The sequence below is a fragment of the Gobio gobio genome (genome assembly GCF_949357685.1).
Source record: "Gobio gobio genome assembly, chromosome: 8".
NCBI classification, from domain to species: domain Eukaryota; kingdom Metazoa; phylum Chordata; class Actinopteri; order Cypriniformes; family Gobionidae; genus Gobio; species Gobio gobio.
Window position 1 is genome coordinate 46884612 of NC_137114.1, and position 7732 is coordinate 46892343.

Genomic DNA, 7732 nt, shown 5'->3' on the forward strand with positions numbered 1-7732 from the left:
AGATAAAACGTGGCTGGGTCTTTCAGCATGACAATGATCCCAAACACACCGCCCGGGCAACGAAGGAGTGGCTTCATAAGAAGCATTTCAAGGTCCTGGAGTGGCCTAGCCAGTCTCCAGATCTCAACCCCATAGAAAATCTTTGGAGGGAGTTGAAAATCCATGTTGCCGCCCCAAAACATCACTGTAAAAACCTTGTGGAGACTTATAGAAAACGTTTGACCTCTTTCATTGCCAACAAAGGGTATATAACAAAGTATTGAGATACATTTTTGTTATTGACCAAATACTTATTTTCCACCGTAATTTGCAAATAAATTCTTTAAAAATCAGACAATGTGACAATGTGATTTTTTTCTCATTGTCTCTCATAGTTGAAATTAGGGCTGAACGATATTCTGTTTTAACATCGACATCGCGATGTGCACGTGAGCGATAGTCACATCGCCGGAACATGCGATGTGAAGGGTAGTAGCCCATGGTGTATTAAGGGTGCTTTCACACTTGGTTCGATTGCCTGGACCGAACTCGAGTTCGATTGCTCCCCCCCTCTCCCTCCCCCCTCAGCAGCAAACCGTACCGGAGTTCACATGAAACGGACCCCAGACCACCCTTTTTAAGCGGACTCTGGTACGGTTCGCGGGTGCGCACCCGAGTTTCGGAAGACCGTGTTCACATCATCCAAACGTAGCGAACTCTGACGTCAATCGAAACCCGAGTGCGCACCAAAACTGCTAGTGTGAAAGCACCCTAGAGAACGGTAGCACCAGGGTAGCACACAGTTGTATGGCTTGTTGCTGGGGTGACATGCACGTTCCGCGTGCCTGCACAGTGATTGGTTGTGCCGCTGCTCACCGCTCACAGGCAAGCCAAGTTGAGCCAACATTCACTGCTAAAACTCTGCGACAAAGAGGATCCGCCGCAAAAAAAAGGATTTCGTACCAAAAAGAAAGTCGAAATCATCTAATTGGGACTATTTCGGCTACAAAAAGGAGGATGTTGACCAAAAAGAGATACTTTGCATGAAGTGTCATAAAGTTGTGGCCACAAAACAAGGAAACACCACCAATTTGTCTGATCACTTTTATATCGGCACCACAAAGCTCTTTACGACGAATACAAAGTCAAATCTGGATGTCAACCAAAACAAACAAATATTTGTGATGCCTTTGCCAGTGTGACACCTTACCAGAAAGGCTCTCAACGACAGAAAGAAATAACAGACGCAATAACGTTTCATATCACTAAAGATATTTGCCATGATTATGATGATGACCAACACTGTTTTACTTTGGCACTTTTGATAAGAAAAGTTGACTTAAAAACAAAAGATTGTGAACCAAAATGCTTATAAGTTGTTTTATAAAAAAATTATTTATTTTAAGTTATATTGTTGTAAACCGATCAGGGGGGTTGGTGTAAAGCTGCTGTTTAAATGTGTTCTGCTTTTGTGTTTACCGAAATGTTCTAATTTTAGAATAGGTGACCTTTTTGTCACTTGTAATGAAGCTTGCTTATTAGTGAAATTATTAATATCATGGAATAGTAATTATTGACTTTAGCCTGGATTGATGGCTCTCAATATCGCAATATATATCGTTGGGAAAAAAAATATCGCAATGTAATTTTTTTCCAATATCGTGCAGCCCTAGTTGAAATGTACCTATGATGAAAAGTACAGGCCTCTCATCTTTTTAAGTGGGAGAACTTGCACAATTGGTGGCTGACTAAATACTTTTTTGCCCCACTGTACCAGCTAACATCTGCATTAAAGACTTTTAAAATCATTTTAACTCAAAACTCACTTTCTGTTTGTGATCTGATTCTGATCACTGTATAAGGCAGAAAACACACACAGGTGTGGGAGAGATTGTGTGTTTGTGACTGTGGGATGAGCTTTACTGCATCCTGTGAACTGAAACGGCTCCAAAGAATTCATACTTGAGAAAAACCTTACAAGTGCTCATATTTTCTATATATTGTAATCATTATGTTGACAACTTGTAATAAATACTTCAATGAGCTCACGGTTTCTGGCTTAGATTAATACATTGTTAGCTAACGGTGTGATTTGTATTTGTACATTTCTGAAATACATGGACTTGGACACAGTCTTCTCTGATAACAGATCAATCTAAATTTTTAATGTAGACAAATGCAGTTTCTGTAAAGCTGCACTGAAACGATATGCATTGTGAAAAGCGCTGTACAAATAAATATGAAATGAATTGTGACGAGTTTTTCCACTCAACAGTCAACAACTCTCACAGTGTAAATAAAGTCAGATTGGATTGTGTCTAAATAGTTCTTTCTAGAATTAAAGATAGTCTAGAACTAGACTGTATTTTATTATGGATTGTGTTGACATTTAATGAGAGTTTATTAAAATCAAAGTGAGGAGATGGGGTGGTGGAGAAATGCTAAAATAAAAAACAGTCAACGAAAGAAGGTAAATATGCTGTATATATACACCTCTTATCGTTGATTAAATCGATTGGCTTGATGTGCTCCACATGTGTTTAATTAGGTTTAATTATCTGAGGGTGCTCCACTTGTGTTTAGTTAGGTTTAATTATCTGAACGTGCTTCTTCCGAAATTTGTTTATAAAACATCACTTGTCTTTTGATGCATGGAATTATGAGAAATAAAACAGAAACTTGTATCACACAAAGAGTTTGATGTTCTTTTTTATCCTTCATTATTGACTGCATCCAAACCAGAATTCTGGCCACGTCTGTTTTATGAAATTTAGGGCCAGTGCCGCCGCTCCCACCATGCGCAGCGTATAGGGCACCAATTGCTCAGGGGGGGTACCGCAAGAAAATGCGCCCCCATCTAATCAGATGCCATCAAATGAAAAAGATGATGGAAGCAAAAACATGCTTCCGTTGCGGAGCTACTTCACATCTTGCAAACTACTACCACTTCTGGTACACCTTCTCGAGTAGAAGATTCCTTTAGGCCTTTTAAAGCACCCCAGACATCTCAAAGGTCAATCTCTCCTCCTTATACTTGTCCTCGTAGAGTGTGTCGTGCCCCAGTGTGGGTTAAGGACTATATTACATAAAGGTACATAAGGACTAGATTTCAATCATGACAACTCTCGGAGTGAAATAGATTGAACCAGCCTTTTATTAGCATAGAACATGGCATGTACATAGGCTTGATTTTGGCGGACGAGATCTGCTACGCTGCTGCTGCTGCTGCTGCTGAGCAAATACATAATGTTCAGCTTAGTCAAGATAACAAGGAAGGCTGCTACAGAATGATGTAACCCCAAGTAGATCTCTACAGGTGGCGCTGGGGAGGAGGTGGGATTATCAGAGTTCTCATAATTGCGCAGCATGCGGATAGCTGCTAGGATACGGTATAAGTAAAGGCTGGTAAATTAGGAAGTACCTCCGATTGGTTGGTGTCGTAGAACTGTAAGAACCAATCGGCGATTAATAGAGTTTCATGACTGAACTTTGTATTACATATATTACATACTCAGTTCTTTAACAAATGGGGGAAATATACAAGGTATTGAATAGTGATCATAGTCTAGAAAAGGTATTTGAGACATTTATGTTGTATAATTTGATTTCATGATTCATGGAAAAAAAAGAAAGATAGAGAAAACATACTTGTTCACCCTTTTCCCTCAGACTGGCAGCAGGTTAAACATTTAAGTTATTAAATTGCATACTTTTTGAAATATTAACTGATTTAATGCTATGCAAGTTGTTGACATTCAGAACTGTTGGTTTCCTTGTGTTCTGTGCTTTGTTATTTTTTTTAGTTTAGTTCAAATATTTGTTCTTTAAAAAAATGGGAATATGTGGTATATTGAAATACATGTATGAACAGTAGGTGTCACTAATATACCAGTTGCCTGGTAGGACAAGTATACCACGAAGAAGCAGATTTGGAGGATGTTGTAATAAAAGTATATAGATCAACGTTGTGTGCTCTGAAGTGAATTACTGTTCCCTTATTTTCAACTGCAAAAGGCGTATTCCCTCAGGGAACCGAGTTTACATCAGAATCATAGTATGATACCTTTCGAATGGTCAGTTGTATTGTGTCTTTGCTAGACACAGTGGGAACCTATTCAATCACGCCGTTCTATGATAAGCACAACGACATGTACCTTTACTCAAGCTGAGATGCTAGTATAAGGGTCCCAAGCCAGACTTTATTGACATATCGTGTAAGGGGCAAAGACCGTAATATGAAAATATGATAGGTCCCAGGAGGGCACAATAGGAGGCCATGGGGGGTTAAGCCTTCTGGCTCTTTTTAGGAAAGGGACAATCATGCTGTTCCTGCCCACTGACTGGCCAGCTATCAGTGCATGAAAAGCAGCAATGGCTGCCACATAGACTTTGACAGTGGATGGAGTACGGCCTGCATCCAACAGCTCTTGTATGAAAGAAAGTATCGGTGATACTTCACACGAGGCTGGGTCCTGGTTCCTGGCTGAGCACCAGCTAGAGAACACAGACCATTTAAGAACAATTTAAGAACCATTTAAGAGGTCCTTGAGCTCTCGTCGAGGGGCCACACATGTTGTGCCTACAGTCTGGAATGGGGGTGCCAAAGTGTCCCATTCGCCTGAGAAAGGAGGTCTTTCCTCAGGGGCTTTGGCCATGGCACTGCTGAGAGCAGCTGAATCATCTCGGGGAACCAAGGCTGGGTCCGCCAGAGAGGGGCCACTAGTAGGACTGTCTGCCCTCCCTGATTCTCTTTATGACTTGGGGGAGGAGGAAGACTGGGGAAAGGCATGAAGTGGGCGGCTCAGCCATTCGCGGGGCAACACATCCCTGCTCTTTGAGAAAAATATTGGGTAATGACAGCTGTCTTCGGAGGCGAAGAGGTCGACCTCTGCCCTCCCGAAAACATTCCATATCATTTGAACTGTTTGGGGATGGAGGGTCCATTCCCCCGGGGTCACATGGCCCCGGGACAGCATATCTGCCCCCTGGTTCTGTTTGCCCGACACATGCGTCGCCCTTAGCGAGCGCAGGTTGCCATTCACCCATAGGAGGAGAACTCTGGCTAGTTTGTACAGCTGAAACGATCTGAGCCCGCCTTGGAGATTTATGTAGGAAACCACTGTCGTGTTGTCCGTACGGACCAGGACATGGTGACCCGAGAGACGTGGTAGAAAGTTCTTGAGGGCTAGCACAACTGCTAGCATTTCTAGGCAGTTGATGTGCAACCGTGTCTCCGTGCTTGACCATGAGCCAAAAGCTGGTTTCGCACAGAGCCCCCCAACCCGTGTTGGAGGCATCCGTGGTGAGTCTGGTGACCACCATTCGTCTCGATATTGTCCTCAAGCTCACCCCAGACTGGGTTTTGACCAGAGAGCTTTGATACAGCCGTGGTTTACTTTGATCAAGAGGCGGCCTGAACGCCAAGGTACGAAGCCGTATTTTCAGCCAGTACATGTGAAGCATGCCCAGTGGGAGTACTGAGGAGACTGAGGCCATAAGGCCTAGCATTCTCTGAAAGATTCTGAGGGGTCTGTTGGTTCCCGTTTCGATCGAGCGCACAAGACGTTCGTCCGACAGCCACGCCCTCATCTGGGCTGAGTGTAATATCGGGTCAGAATGAGCCAGTCATCAAGGTAGTTCAGAATGTGCCTTCTCATTTGTCTCAAAGGGGAAAATCCAGCATCCATGCACTTTATAAAAATGCGAGGTACCAGGGACAGTCCGAATGGCAGGACCGTATACTGGTAGACCTTCCCGTTGAATGTGAATATTATGAATGGCCTATGATGGAGAATTATCTGGATATGAAAGTAAGCATCTTTCAGATCCACTGAAAAGAACCAATCCACCTGTGCGAGGATATGCTTCAATGTTGACATACTGAAAGGCCGTTTGATAAGGGCCTTGTTCAGATGTCTGAGGTCTAGGATGGGCCTGAGGCCACCATCCTTCTTGGAAACAAGGAAGTAGCGGCTGAAAAAGCCTGACTCGTTTTAGGCTGGAAGCACCACCTCTATGGCCCCTTTTTCCATTAAGCTCATCACTTTGAAATAGACAGTAATTTAATTTAGACACGTTCAGACACATTAATTTAATTTAATTATTTTTGTATTATTTTTATTTTATTTTGACAGGGCCAGCAGAGAAGGCCCTGATGGCCCTGACAGTCCACCACTGCTCACACTGCACTGCATGGGGTTTCTGGCTACAGAATTTTCCCCAAATGGCAGCTTTTCTACCCTTTCTTAAAGACCAGAACAAAAGGGTTGTTAATATTTGCTACACAAACACCTGGTTTCGGAGGAGAGGATCAGATATCTTGAAGAGACCACTTTTCAATCGTTCTCATCCTACCAGTGACTGCAGTAAAGTTGAGACAATTTTAACAATCGCTCTGAGACATTTAAAAAGTTACCAAACATGAAAGGGAAAAAACAATAGATTCCCAAGATATATCATCTGTGGTTCATCTGCATTCTGTGACTTGAATCAGGGGGAAGGAAAGTGAAGAGGGAGAGGGGGAAAAGTTTTGGGCAGGGCGATGTCCTACAGTCTTTCTGTGAGATCTTCTCTCCAGATTAGTGAATTTTATTGTTTTATTGCAGGGTGTTGGATCTCAGCTTTTGTCTTACACGTGCATTTTGTCATTGTGCACACTGTAGACAATGTAAACTCTTTTGCACAAATGTGCCAAAACAAATGCAATTTGCTTAAATCAATATGAAATTCAAATCTGATGTGAACAAGAAACTAATTGTTCAGAGATCTGACCTTATTGTTTTTAGAAAGAAAAGTCTCATTCAAGAATTGAGCCAAAGTGATAGAGAAAAACTGTAAATCCTAAAGTGAAGTGTTATTTTTTCATATTATCAGAAAACATTCCCAAGCTTTTCCCCCCAAAAACAATGCATTTAGTTTACACAATGACAAACATGTCTTAAATTCCTTTGACCATGTGATGCTGTGAATCAGGATTCAGTTTCACACAGTGTTGATATGGGACTATTAAACTGGTCAAGTTGTGAAATGAGCAAACCTTCAATACATTCACAATGAAATGTTTTAGTTCTACAAGCTTTCCATAATTCAAATGTTCACATTTTAATGACATGTATTTAGTGGCTAAAATAATATTTACACATTTATTTGTATAGCGCTTTTCACAACACATTTCATTTCAAAGCAGTTTAACGGAAAATGCATGCATCTACATTAAAATTTAAAGTGATTTGTCCATGTTATGTATTTCAGAAATGCACATGTACAAAGCACACAGATTAGCTAACAATGTATTATTAATCAGTATAATAATTAAAGGCACAGAAATAAGTGAAATAAGAATACATGTTGTTAATAAGCATGGGTGCGTGTTGATGCAGAGCTGCGTCATCTGAAGTCCTCGCAGGAGTTGAGTCGTCTCTTCACAGGTGTTGGTCATCTGAAGTCTTTACGAGAGGCTCGATCCAGACTGGAGCTGATGGACTCTAGTTACCTTGGGATGAGCGTCCCAAGATAAAACAGAACAGAAAAATAATTAGCGTAGCTGCTGTTCAAATCATTAAGCAAAGACGATCATGTGCACTGATATAATTGGAGTACAAGGTTAGGAGATGCATCATGTGAGTGCTGGCTAAAGAGATGCGTCTTTAATCTAGATTTAAACTGGAGGAGTGAGTCTGAGCCCCGAACATTATTAGGAAGGCTATTCCATAGTTTAGGTGCCAAATATAAAAACGTTCTTCCTACTTTAGTG